The sequence below is a fragment of the Pinus tabuliformis genome, chromosome 5_2 (assembly GCF_031772625.1).
Source record: "Pinus tabuliformis cultivar Carrire ecotype Pingquan chromosome 5_2, CPIR1, whole genome shotgun sequence".
NCBI lineage: Eukaryota > Viridiplantae > Streptophyta > Pinopsida > Pinales > Pinaceae > Pinus > Pinus tabuliformis.
Genome location: NC_142306.1, coordinates 538,913,039 through 538,929,013, shown reverse-complemented (window position 1 = coordinate 538,929,013; position 15,975 = coordinate 538,913,039).

The following is a 15,975-nucleotide window of genomic DNA, read 5'->3' as shown; positions in this document are numbered from 1 at the left end:
CCCAAATCCGCAGGTTTATGCGCTTAACGACAGATCCCATGGTTTAAAGACGCCGGAACACGTCTCTAGCCAAAAAAAAATTTGCTAAAATTTGGAGATCCCACCGAGCCCTGGAAAGTGCTCTGATACCACTTGTTATGCTCTTAACCTGCAAAGTAATACCGAACATAGAATATGCGAAGAAAAGATACCCAGAACACAGAATATGCGAAGAAAATATACCCAGAACACAGAATAGCAATGATTTTATTACTCAGAGAGAAATGTTCACAGGCCTCTTCGAGGGGGCAACCTCCAATAGAGCAGAGCTCGATTACAAAACAAGACACGATACTCCTCGCAGGGAGTCTCCATCCTTTATATATGACTCATACATGCAATACCACGGGCCAATACCGTGGGTTTTATTAATACCATCTATCTAATACTACCGCCCCTTTACCATCTATCTAATATTACCGCCCATTTGCAACTAACTGTGGTCCCATCATTAATTTCGGGTTAACCACTTACAAATATTAATATGGGCTTTATTGACTCTTGACTATGACGTGATCCCATGACATAAATAAGGGGGTTAGGGTGGGACCCTAACATATTTCAAATATGCGTATTTTACTTTTGAGTGAAGACTATTATGATGGTACCTATCAAAAGGAGACAAGGTTGGTACATTGTATTTATGCAATGGTATTCATCAATCACCCATTCAGTGCCACGTGGGGTATTTTACTTTTCAAAAAATCCAAGGAACCTCTATTGCATTGCGATCTAGTGACCTTATTTAAAAACCCTAGAAAACACCTCGATATATATCAAGGATTTTGAACATGATTGTTTTTAGTCACCTAGTCACTAATTTCATCATTTTCTACTAGTGATAAAGCCACAAATTTTCCTCATTATTCTGGAAATCAATTAGAGAAAGGATTGTTGTGAAAGCAACAACGCATGCTAATTGAAGGATGCAGATAATTATGGTCACTATTTCCCTTTCAGATGCTGGAAAAAAGGCCACAAAAATGGAGTTTCCTTTTTATGTGTCTACTTTACCATAGAGTCAGAGATAAGTGAGTTGGTCACAACCCAACAATACTGTTCCCATGGAAAGATTGGGGAAAAAATGAAAAAATCAGTTGTTTCCTGATTTCTACTGTGAGTTAAAGATGTTGGGATAATGATTATCCTCACCCTCAGTCAGATTAAATTATCTGCAAATTTCCCTCTTATCCCTGCGATACACATAGATATGGAAGGAGAAGCTGAATTTTTTGGCTTATGGACATAGGGATGCTATCCACTAAAACACTGGTAAAAGTAGTAATGTGTCACTTTGTGATTCTATGATAGTGATATAGGATAATACTGTTTTTTCTTCTTTTTGAAATTCTACCTTTCGAATGATTATCATAGGTTTAAAGGGATCAAGGAAACGCTGGGGCACAATTGTTTCCTTTGGTTGATTGCGAAGTTGAAAATGAGTGCTCTAGCCATCGATGTGGTGAAGCTACTCATAAGTAAGTGAGCAAGATCGGTCTCTGTAGACATCGTTATGCTCTACAGACATCATGGGTAAGTATTACTTCCTTCAGTTGATTTGGTTATGTTTGAATGAGTTGACAGTATGTTAAAAATTGTTCTCAAAATCATTTTTCTGTGGACATTGTGAGCTCTTCACACTAGGAAACATTTTGGCACTGCGTGATTGATACATAAAGGTGGAATGTGTGCTAATTAGAAAATTGCACGATGGTAGAATGTGTGTTAGTTGGAAACTGTACGACGTTCTCTGGTAGGGTAAGGAAGCTCGGTGTCTACACCCACTTTGATGAGGCTTGGTATTTACCATTTTCATGTCAAAACTGTTGTATTGTATCTGAATGAATTCTAAAATAAATAGTCACCCTCATTTCAAACACTTTCTTCAGGAATTCTTTGGCAGCTACATCTTAATGAAATGTTTTACATGTAGTTCTTTTATTTCTCATAATCTGTGGAAAGGAAGGTCGATGGAAAAGGGTGTAGCGTTGTTATATATATATATATATATATATATATATATATATATATATATATATATATATATATATATATATATATATATATATATATATATATGGCTATAAATGTTGTCACAACCACCATGCCTGCTCTTGCCATGAGAGGCGTCGAGTTTCCGGAGACGATAACATTAAACAAATTTTCCTTGCAGGATTTTGCTTGCCAAATGGATATGTTGCCACTTGTGTAACTCATGCATCGTCTGATTGGTGTAACCCACCAGCTACCTATATTTAGTAATCTTAAGAAACATCAGTCTACTTTGTATATAGTAAGTTGACTTATCTAAGCCTTGGAATTCGACGAGGTGTCAATGCAAATATGGTACCTCTTTGTTTAGCCACAATTGGACTTCAAAGCTAGTTAAAAATGTGGGAAAAATGTATGCCCATTCCATTGTATTTTCTTTCGACAAGAGAAAGCAAGAAAAATGTTTTATTAATAACTAGCTCTCGAGTTAGAATTAAAGAATCATGTGAATCAACACTATTTAGATTCAATGAGTGGTAGAAAGGACAAATACCTAACCATAGCAGTAGGTATTGAAATTTGAACTTAAATGGGTGCAAACACCACAACATGTCAATAACTATGTTAGGTTTCCGCAAAGAACATTGGCATTGCTTCTTTCCAATATTCTACAAACTAAATTAAAATCGGTCCACTGTTAGGGCCTCTCAGTCATATTGATCATTTTTGAAGCAACAAATGATGGAATCGATGCCACAAGCCTCAGTTTTCGATGGTGGCCATGGCAGGAATGAAGAAACACATAAGTAACTCACTCTTAGTATGAAGGAATCACCAACAGTGCCGTCATTCACACTATGCACATAGAAACTGTTAACAGTAGCCAATAGTCCCCTTGCTCCATTCACGAGCTAGGTGTAAACTTTATCATGAAGCACATACGATTCAGGAAGAACTTTATGACTCGTGTAGCCACTGGCTGGAAGTTCTTCTTAAGGAAATACATTTTAATTTATAATTTCTTAATTATTTATCAATGAAAAGGAAACACAACGTGGGATAAACCACATTTAAAATATTACGTGGTTTTGGTAATAATGGTTTTAAATTCTGGGGAATTGTCTTACAATTTTTTGAGTTTAAATTATATTAGGTACAAGTTGGTTGATTTGAGTGGGACAACTAGGTATAACTATTGCGTGTTCAAAACTAGCATAATGGTTATGATGAAAAGTTTTCCTACCATGTTTGAATTGCACAAATTTCCATGTTATGGAAAATTATTTGGCAGAGACTTATACTTCATGCAATAGGTGTTTGCATTTCCATGTGGTGCAGCACATGAACGTAAAGAATAATACAAACAATTAACGTATTTATTAATATCAATAAGTTATGAATATTATCGAATTGCTTGAGGGATATATCTTAGCCTTTTCATGTATATGTACATATGACTTGACATGTGCTTATGATAAACAACAAGGGAGTGCATTACGAAATTATGAACATTTTCTCATGTTTAAAACCATAGATTTAAGACAACATGGAAGGGATATAGTAAGGCTTGATGAATAATCAAGTAGCTACTAATCCCTACAGTCATATGAAAAAATTTCTTACAACTAAGTCATTATTGCATGCTTAAACTATATGCCACAATGGGCAAGTGGCTTAAAATGATGATGATATATTTTGTTTAAATACGAATGGTCATGGTATATAAATATTGCATGAAGAATTGATGATATACTATGTTTCATAAAACAATGCTAAGTGGAGAGTTACCATGAGTTTCCTTATTGTGTTCCCTCCTAGATGAGGAACTTAAATCTTTATAAGTTGTCAAAAATTAAGCCTTGAAAAATTATGCTTGCAAATATGTACAATAGGGTAGATAAATAATAGATAACCATGGGAAAGCATGGTCATCAGATTAATACAATGTTTAAGATCAATAACAAGTAATGCATATAGGAGGAAGATATGATTACTTGAGTGGCACACTTACATATGTTGCCTTCATGAGTGAAAGAATCACAATTCTCATAAAAATAGAATATGATAAAACCAGAAAGGAAATTTACCATGCTTATTAGAGAATATGTGGTAATTGATTCCGGTCAAATATTAAACTATGGTCATCATGTTATAAAAAAAAATTATGAATGGTATAATTGCTATAAAAGGACATGCCTAAATAAAAATCCCACATAATACTTGAGAGGATGATTATATAGAGAAGGAAATGTTAAACCTTAGTAAGGTAACTGGTTCATAAGTAAAAATCCAAAGGAAAATTATATACCTCATCAGAGGTTGGGGGTTAAATAAGTGGGTTCCACCCTAAGTATTATACCATGGTAAAGGTTCCCATGAAATAGTGTTAGGATTGTGAGAACATGTTATTTGTATAAGACTATGTAATTGTACAAATTGTCTTTCAATTTAATCCTTTGATTAATGCATCTATATATAATGCATTTTGGAATGTGATTTGTTCTTCGGTTGGAAGAAAGTGTGATTAATGGGAACCTAGCTTTAACAAGTTATTATATACAGTGACATATGCATATTTCATTGGATATGCATAGTTGGACCTATAAGTGTCCCTGAGTACAATAATATAAAAACCACGGTAATTAATAAGAAGCACAAATTGTATGGACCATTGGGTCAATTAAATGGTATCCAACAATCTATTCAAATAGACTGATATCATACCAATTGAAATGCATATTTTTTATCAAGCAATTTTGGGAGGTTCTCTTATTGGATTGCATTGATAATGTGTCTGGGTTGAATAGGACAACATAATAAATGTTGCATAAACCATACAGGAATTCATAAAATGGATAACTGATCTCTTGGTTAAGGGTGATTTAATGTTAAAGAGGAGGTGTTAACATGTGAATACCCTAAGATCATAAGTACCTACAAACTAAAAGGGTGTAGAATTGAAAGTAGTAAAACCTTCATGTATAACTCATGAAGGGGAAATGAGATTATATCTACACTAAATTATGCATGGAAAACAAGATGTTAAGGCATGAATGGGGCAATATTAAATCACACAAGATGAATGATTTAAGTGTGGAGTATTGATCTGATGATTATTAAACTTTAAAAATATATGAGTTAATAGTCTTCTTTAAAACATTAAGAAGAAGTTATGATTAAGATGAAAGTAAGCATGAATACTTTTATATTGATATTGTGTTACAACCATATGAAATTGGAAAATGATTTGCACTTGAATAGTATGACATAAAACTTTCTTTGATTGCAGAAAGGGAACATGTTCACGAACTTCCTTATAAACTGAGCACAATTTTTTCTACTTACTAGAAATAAAGGAAAGAATGTTTGGCATAATTCTATGATGGTTGAAAACATATGGATAAGTGTATGTTATGCAGGCGATGCTATGGACATTGGTAAGATATGGAGCGATACAAATTGTACTATGTACAAGCAGTACATATGGTACCAATATATATATATATATATATATAGATGGCATGATTAAAACATGATATGTATAGCTATGTGTGTAATACACCTTGTGTGTAGGTATGCATGAAGACACCAGGTGGGTGTCTAGCAGGAAACTGACTTGGAGGTGGTACAAAAGAAGGAAACTAAGAAGTGGTTCAAGGATAAGTAACAATGGTTTATTTATAGTTTGGAATACTTATGATTATGATGAGTATATATGGTTATGATGGTTATATGTGAGCTAACATGTTATGATGTTGTATGCATATTGATGTGGAAAATATGCTAACTAACTTGTTGTATGCAGAGAAACTGCAAGAAGCAAGTGTTCGGCAAGAACACAAAGGATTGGAAGAATGCATGGGGAGAACATGAATTCTTCAAATAAAATGAATAATGGGAAATATAAGCCATAGCTACTTTAGTAGTATTACATATCAAATTATGATATTGATTATGGTAAAATTTTGTTGAGTTCTGCATCTAATTCTTTTTTTTTACAAATTGTTGAAATCAATTTTATAGGTAGCTATGGAAGGAGATTTTCTGGGAGAACTCCTTGTAACTAATATATATTGGAATATTTTCATCAAATGGCAAGGCCATGAGAGCTGTGGATTCAAAAGCTAGCTACCTGTGAGCGAGGACATGATGCTGTAATACACTGAGGACAATGTAAAATTTAAGGGAGGGAGTGTGTAACACCCCTCCCTTGTGTGTTAGATTATCATAACCTAGGCTGAGGAAAGCTAGTTGTGATGTGTAAAATGAAAAGAAAATACATTATTAAAAAATTAATAAATTGATCACTTGGAAAAGCGAGACACCAAGAGATGAGATTATTACCAAATCCCATTGAGGAATGGGATAGGATAAATCTTTCATGGTAAAGATTTTAGATGTGATTATAGATAAGCTTGGATGGATTGGAGATAAATATCCATCAAGAAAAACATAAAAGTTATGCGGGAGATAAAGGCAAGATTTTATGAGGAAAAGCCTTGTGGGAGATAAAGGCAAGCTTTTCCAAAAAAGACCTAGGCAAATGGAAAAATCCATAAAAGCGGGATGCCACTAATGGAAACTATATCATGAAAGAGGGTATTAAATACCCATTGCATAGATCAATTGGAGGCAGTTGATCCATGGCAAGAACCTCAGCTCGGGGGGAATCAAAGGTGATTCATGGTTGGGTGGTGGTGCTCCACTCTCCAAGTGATGTTTTAGTGGGATTCATTTACGTGAAATGTTCTGTATGATGTTTTCTTCCCTCTCTGTTTCAAATTCATTTAGCTTATGAAAGAAATTGCATGAGTTTCTTAGCTATGAGAATGATTGAAAGAACTACATGTGACTGTTATGCATGAATATAATTGTTTGTATGGCTTTTATGAGATCCCTTATATGGATGCATGTGATGGTATGGTTCATTATTGTAGTCCAAGTTAATTTATTAGAGGTATGCAACATGTGAATTGATGCAGTAATGGATATGATGCCACCTTTTAACTTATGTGCCATCTTGATAATGAATAACTATGCTATACATTTGCATTATGGAATGTTTGCATCTACTGTGGTCTTGTTGTGCATAAGATATATGTCACTATTCCTCTTACTACACTATAGGAATTGGACAATAGCAACTACAGTGTATGTAGGTTAATGCTTCTATGAAGTTATCAAAGTTCTAACAATTTAGAATGATTAATATCATTATGCATAAGGGTTATTCCATTGATTGTGTTGAAGAGTTATTGCTGTAGTGTGTGCCTAAAGTATGAGTATGGTTCCTTACTCTCAATGTAATTCCATTATTAAGAGTATTGGAGATAGTTGTAGGAATAGTAACCATTCACGTGTTAATAAAGTCTGTTGAATCTCACCTACAACTTAACCAAAGTTAAGAAATGGAAGCCTAGTATGATTAATGATGATCCGACATATAAGTTTTATTGAGGTAGTCAAAAGACCACATCATGGACACACTTTTGGGGTCATTCAAATTAATTAAAAATTAGTATGGTTGCCTAAATGATAGTGTTCATGTAATGACTAAAATTAATGTAGTAGTGACTACAATGAAATTCTAACTGTAATCAAGATTGAATCATAAGTCCTAACAACTAAATATTCTGGTAGGCTAGGGGAGGTATGTTATATAAAAGGTTAAGAGTAGCTCAAGAGGTTCTAGAGGAGAGAAAAATGGATACTAAAAGGTCGGCTTAGAGATAGCTTGGTGAGGTATTGCAATAGGTTAAGGAGTAACTTGTTATTGTAGAGGCTTGGATGCAGTCTACAAGTGGATAACATAAAATTCAGAAAGAACAAAGGAAGATGACTATTGATAGTCATGTTATTGGTTTAGGTAAAATCCACATCAAAAGAAAAGAATATGGTAAAGAAAATGACATAGAGAGAAGGATGAGTCAAGAATAATTTAAATGAGAAATCATTGAGATTAAATAACAGCTCAACATAGTGAAGATGTTTCTATAGGAGAGTGAAAGAAATAGAGATGTGGATGGAATGTGAATAAGAAGATCAAGTGGCCTATAATGAAATTGTTTGAAAGGATGTTGAGGAGAATCTTGAAATGCTTGAAGAGGAAATTAAATGCTTAGTTGAAAAGAGTTAAACTCAAAGGAGTTGAGTTTAACGAGATGCCACTGAAGGAAGAAGAAGCTCACTTATTTGAACCAAATAAAATATATATCCTTTGAGAGGAGGGTGAAGAGAGTGATATTCTCACTACAAGTATCATGAACTACTATCAAGTCTAGATCAACGTGAGGATTTGTTGTCTAAAGCATCAAAAGAGGCCAGTGAGACTTATGATTTTAAATCTAATAAATTCTATATGGTTGCATGTTTTGATGAAGATGGGAAAGAATATACAACTATCAAAAAGATAGAGGAAAAGAAAATTATGATTTTTGTTACAAGTGGAGAAAAGGAAAGGGTGTCAAGTTTTGAAGAAAAACATTGCCAGAAACTTGTGATGAAGGGAGATGAGGCATCACAATCTAATAAAGGTATAACTGAAATGTGTATATAGCTTTCTAATGAAATTACTAAAATATATTTGTAGGAACATTTTTATTTAGTGACATGATTTAGTTGGCCTAGGAAGACATCCAAATGGAGGACAATAATGAAGAAAAAATTGTGAGTGTAATGCTTGTAAGGGATAACGAAGGTTTTATTCTAGAGGAAAGAAATGTAGAATTTGAGGAGGAAGTAGCACTCTTAGGGGAATGGTTGGAAGAGGAAACAAATTCTAAAAATAAAATGGAGGCTACAAATTTAGCTAAGGTAATTTTATTGATTTGTTTGAAGAAATGGATTTCTTAGAGGAGAAATTATAAAATTAGAAGGTGCATATTCATCTTGTAAAATTGAAACTAGAAGAAGAGGGAATTATCTTGAAAGACAATAATGAGGAGGAAGTTGCAGGACATGAGTAGCAGGTTGCAAAGCAAGTGTATAAACCAAAATCTGGTAATATTATTAAAACTATTATGCACAAGCAAGATATGCAAAAACAAGTAAGAGATGAAAGTAAGTTTTAGTAGTCAAGGACAATGTTGGATGAGGAGATTTACAGGTTGTGGATGTTGATGAAGAAGATGATCAATAGAAGGCACAATAAGAGGAAAATGACATCCAATATCAAAGTAAAATAAACTAAGAATCTTTGCATCGGCAAGGAAAGTGGACAAGATCATCATAAGATTTTGAAACCTAGAGAATTGAAGGAAACACCAATAGTAGGAAAACATGTTGGGATGAATATACAATTAAAACATATGTTTTGGGGTCATGGAGGATTTATAAATTAATGAAATATGACCAGAAGGTCATGAAATTTTTTTACCTTGGGATTTTGATGCAAAGAGCAGTAGAGATTCTGAAATCCATTAAGAGTTTTGAATAAAAAGCTCATGCAGTGTCCCGAACCCCCAACCAAAAACATCACTATGAAAAATGTTGCATAATTAAAAATCAAATAAAATTTACAAGCACTCAAACTTGATTTGACATAGTTTCCAACTTAAACCATACATGTGTAATTACCATGAATGCAACACTACATGCCAAAATGCAATATTTTTCACATATAAATCATAGAAGTATGATTATTAATCAAAACCCTTAAAACTAGGTTTTTAACATAAACATATTAAATATCAATATATATATATATATATATATATATATATATATATATATATATATATATATATATATATATATATATATATATATATATATATATAGGATCTTATCTTCAAAATACAGTCGACTAGCTACTAACCCTCCATGTTCCACCAAACCGTAGACCCGATGGTTCATAAGCTCAACCATTGGGTCATCCCTGAGCTAGGACGATAATTCCAAAGGAAAGAATAACTAAATAAATATCTAAAGATCCACGACCAAAGTTCCAACCCAACAATCACTCTACTCCCAGGCTCCAAGTACCCTCTACGCTAATTGCCAAGGAGCCAACCCAACAACTGTGCTACTCCAAGGCTCCAAGAAACCTCCACGACATAAACTAACATTGAGTTCCCACCAGAACTCCATGTCCATCAAGCCGTAAACAAGGTCAACAAACCCTTAGAGCACTAAGTTCCCAGAGGTAGAATTTGGGCTCTCATCGCAAAAAATATGCATCCATACGACATGATTAACTCAATAATCATACCCTGGCCAGTCCAAAGTCCAACCCCATGACTCACTAGCCATGAGTCCGTATCAGAGTCCTCCCCAGAATCACTGAATAATCCCCATTACCTCTTCCCAAATTAACTCCCCCATCTCAAACTACACTTATTTTTATACATGCATGGCCCTAACTCACCATGTAGCACCATCTAGAACACTCATGGGCTCCAGGTGCATTTTTCACCAAAATATCAAAAAATTTCCTTTTTTATTTGAGTTGCATCCCCCAAAATCTTTTCATGGAGTGGGCTCTGCAGCTAGCCTTATTTCATTAATGTTTAAGGATATGGGCATTCATAATATTTATAATATTCACATCATGACTCTTTTAGCCACTTAGCAAAAAATCGGTATATCAGTAACTTTGCAACTACATGGGCACATAGGCCAATAATGTATTTCAATTCACCAACCTAATATAAAATGTTCATGTATTTACATCATCAAAACAAGTGGGGGTATTACATTACTCCCCCTTATTTTATGCATTATCCTTAGTGCATCATATATACAAATATACAATATATTAGTAAAAAAGGTGAGGGTATTTTTCCCTCATGACCTCTTCTTTCTCCCAGGTCACATCCTCAGGAATGAGCACGATCCATTGCACTTTTACCATGCATATGGCTCAATTATGGAGCACATTGAATTTGGTGTCTAAAATCTGCACCAGTTGAACCCTGAAATATCCCTTGGGTTCTAGCTAAATCACTTTCCAATTATCAACATCATTAGTGTCTAGTACATATTTCTTAAGCAATGAAACATGAAATACATCATGAATATCTAAAGATGTAGGCAATGCAAGGCTATATGCAATGAGGCCAATCCTCTGCAGGATCTCAAATAGCCCACAATATATAATTGTTAACTTGACACAATTTCATAATTTTAATGAGCTCTTCTTCCCTTTTAATTTAAAAAATGCATGATCCCCGACTCTAAATTTCTTTCTTGTCCTACTCCTACGAGCATAACTTTTCTTCCTATCCTGGGCAACTTTTAAATTTTTCTTGATTTTAACTATTTTCTCTTCCACATCCTTGAGAAATTTAGGGCCCACCATAATTCTATCCACTCGGTTACCCCAACTCACCAAAGTATTACATTTCCTACCATATAGAGCCTCAAATGGGATCATTTTTAATGATGCCTGGTAAGTGTTATTATATGCAAATTCCACAAGATGGAGGTATTCCTCCCATTTGGATTGTTTATCCATCACGTACATCTGCAACAAGTCTTCAATTATTTTATTTACTCACTCTATTTTTCCATCAAAGTGGGGATTATATGTTGTAATGAAGTTTAGATTGGTACCTAGTCATTTAAATAATCATGTCCATAAATTATATGTGAATTTTAGATCTCTAGCATAAATTATTGCCTCAGAAAACCCGTGAAGCCTCGTAATTTCTCGCATATAAATGTATACAATATTTGTTTCTTTATGCATTGACTTTATCATAACGAAATGAGTAGACTACATAGTATTATCCACTACAACCATGATGCAGTCAGGTTCCCTTACTTTTCTGGGAAAACTAGTAATAAAATCAATTGATACCATCTCTCATTTCCACTTCTGAAATGGGGTTTGTTGTAACAAACCTGCTAGATGTTTATGCCCAACTTTCACTCGTTGGCATTCCATACACTCAACTACATAACTAGCCACTTCCTTCTTTAAACCCAACTAGAAAAATTTTTATTAACTACGGTTAATGTTTTCTGATGCCCAAGGTGACCGACATATGGTATAGGGTTTAGGGTTTAGGGTTTAGGGTTGAGACTTTTGATGGTACCTATGGAATATAACTTATTATTTTATATAAGGAAATATTCTTTGAACCCAATTCATAATACAGGAAGTCCTATTATTCTACGCCTTGTTATAATTTATTTTTCATCTTCATATATTGTTGGTCTAAATTACCAACCTGCAAAATTATTTCCCTCAAATAAGTTTCATAGCTACTAATTGATGTGGCATGTATAAAATGTACTCTTTGGCTGAGTGTATCAGCCACTTGATCTTATTTTTCCTTGATATATTCAATTTCAAAATCATATTCTTCCAGCAATTCCAACCATTAGATTTGTCGTTCATTTAAATTTGATTGTTAAAATAAATGATGCAGTGCATAATGATAAGTCTGCAATTCAAATCTCCTTCCCTTAAGGTAATGCCTCCACATTTTTAGTGCATATATGATAGATAAAAGATCCAAGTCATAGGCAACATAATTCTTCTCATGATCTTTTAGCATTCTGTACTCATAGAAAATTACCTACCCATTTTGCATGATCACACCACCCAATCCTTCTTTGCACAGATTTGTGCACACCATAAAATTTTAATTTGGATCGATAATTTTTAATACTAGAGACCTGGTTAGTAAAAATTCAAATTTTGAAAGGCTACTTCACATTCAGGTGTCTAAACAAAATTTTTATCCTTTTTCTACAAACAAGTAATTGGATATGAGATTCTAGAAAACCCTTTGATAAACCTCCTGTAATACCTATCTAGAGCCATAAAATACCTAACTTCAATAACATTTTCCAAAGTTAGCCATTCTATGATAGTCTTAATTTTTCTCTAGGTCCACAACTATCTCGTCTTCTGAGATAATGTGACCTAAATAGTGGATTTGTCCTTGATAAAGTGAACATTTGGTCAGTTTTGCATAAATTTGGTCTCTCTAAGTACCTCTAAAACAAATCTCAAGTGTTTCTCATGTTCCTCTTTAGTTACTGAATATATTATAATGTCATCAAGGAATACAATGACGAATTTATCTAAGTATTCCATGAATGCTCCATTCATTAAACAAATAAAAACTCCTAGTGCATTAGATAAATAAAATGGCACTACAACAAAATCATAACGCCCATAATGAGTCCAGAATGTACTTTTACTAATATATTCTTCCTTAATCTGCAATTGCTGATACCTAGATCTTAGATCAATTTTAGAAAATACGTTTTCTCCACACAGTTGATCAAAGAGATCACCAACCCTCGATATTAGGTATTTATTTTTAATAATAACTTTATTTAGTTGCGAGAAGTCAATAAACACCCGCAATGTGTTGTCTTTATTTTTAAGAAAGAGAACCAGAGAACCCCATCGTGATACACTGGGACGTATAGATCCATTCTTTAGTAATTCTTCTATCTGCATCTATAGTTATTTAAGATTTGGAGTACTAATCCCTTATGATGCTTTAGATACTAGGACTGCTCCCAAAACCAAGTCGATAGAAAAACCTATTTCCCTCCTTAGAGGTAAGGCTGGTATTTCCACAAATACATCAGCGAATTCTTGAAACACTGAGTAATTTTATATATTGATTTGTTGTTCCATATTCATCTCCTCCAAATGAGATGCAAGGGTCTGACATCCTTTCTTAAAATTCCTTTCTAATTACGTGGATGATATCTATTTAGTGGATATTGATCTATGAATTCCTTGGACCTATTTCTGCTTTCCCTCCTCACCAATATAATTAAAATACTTATTGTGGAGATCAAGTATTGCATGGTGCTTTTCCAACAAATCCATGATAATGAAGAAATCGTAAGCACCCAATCGAATTACATTCATGTCAGCTATTGTTTTCAGGAAAACCATTTCAATTGGGCAATTTCTAATTAATTCTATAACCTTTCTCTTCATACCTATATCTAGCTGTGATAACCATGTTTTGGAATATCTACCTTCATTTAAACTAAAATTTTCAGCCAAATTCGTATTATTGTAACTATGGATGGCTCTAAAATCAATTAAGATAGATATGCCTAATTGTTTAGTTGAACTTCAACCTCTATCGTGTGAGCTTGATGCTCCACTTGTCGATTATCTAAGGCTGCATAAACTATGGGCATGCTTTTTCCCACCTCAGCCATAATATTTTCTACTTGCATGTTGTGCATAGTCCTCACCTTCTCCACCTTACGAGGATAATATCTGAACTAATGATCTCCTTTACAATCCCAACATTTAAGAGGTCAAGGGTGGATCCCATTTCATGTAGAATTTCCCCCTTCTCGTTGGTTAGAATCTTGGGTTGTCTACTAGTTCATTTGAAAATTACTTTTAACTAGAAAGGGTTTGTAACCCCGCTTTCTTTGCTCCATAAACTTCCTCTTTTTATTTTCCAAATCCTTGTGTAATATAGAACCTATTTATACTATATCTAAACTAATGATCTCCTTTACAATCCCAACATTTAATAGGTGAAGGGTGGATCCTTTTTCATGTAGAATTTCCCCCTTCTCGTTGGTTAGAATCTTGGGTCGTCTACTAGTTCATTTGAAAATTACTTTTAACTCGAAAGGTTTTGTAATCCCTCATTCTTTGCTCCATAAAATTCCTCTTTTTATTTCCCAAATCCTTGTGTAATATAGACCTATTTCTACTATATTCATACAACTATTCTTCTTTCCTCATGGTTGCCTCTAAGATTTTGGGTTCATTATATTTCAGCCTATTAGCATAAAAGGATGGTAGTCCATTAACGTACCTTTGTAGTTTAACATTTTCATCTTTAATAAAATGGGTGTAGCTCAATAATTCAACAAATATCTAACCATACCCTTTCATGGTCACGGGTCCCAGTTGTAGCTTGAATAACTCCTGCACTTTGTTCTGATAATATCATTCTGATAAATATTTCCTCTAAAAATAATCCTTAAATTTACTCCAAGTGATCCACATTTTGTCCAAGTGTTTGAATACCTTGATTTTATCTCTCTAAAGGTTATCCTTACCATTCAAATGATATATAACCACTCTTGCCTCTAAATTCAAGGAATAATTGAAGAGATGAAGATATTTTCTCATCTCATGCAACCAATTTTATTCTTCTTCCCCTTTCTTGTTTTCTACTTTCTCTACTTTACTTCCATACTAATGACATACTAGGACCGCTGCTAGACTCTGATGTGGAACCCCCCTTTTACTGGTCCTCATTACTATGTGGTGGTGCTAATGGGCATCACATTTAGAAGGTATAGAACCCCAAGTGCCCCTTTCTCTAGTTTTTCCACTGTGAACATTGCTAACCGCAGCTCGGTCGGCTAGCCTAATTATCTGTAAAAAAATTATAGACTTTGCACAAATTAATTATTAATATGCTGATGTTATTTCATCAACTTTTCGTTTTCATCTTTGTAGCTAAAAATTCCTACTTTCAGAATTTTGATGGTTTCTTCCAAACCTTCATCCTCTGGTTAGTCTATTCCATGACCATTAGATTCAGTTTCATTATTCCACAAGCCTATATTTTCATACCCGAATGCTTCCTCATCAGTGTAAGGTCCTTGGGCATCTTCTAGACTCTTGTCAGCCATCAGGAAATTTATCTTGAAATTCCACCTATGTCTTTCCCTACAAATTTCACTTAAAATTCTTATTGAATTCAAAAATATGGTTTTACCAAGTCATTTCCATCATCAATAATTTTCCATTGACTATCCACTTGCACTATCTATTACCTAAGTTGAAAATCATACCCTTAGAAAGTTTACAACTTGCTTAACTGTTATGTCCCTTTAAAATTTCTTGTAGATTTCCTTTAAATTTTTCTAGAAGTTTTTGCCATAAACCAAAATTTCGAGGTGCATGATTATCTTCTTCCTAGGATTAGCTTTCCAACTTCTCATCATATGTCAAAATCTGATTTATGAGCTATAATCTATGACCCT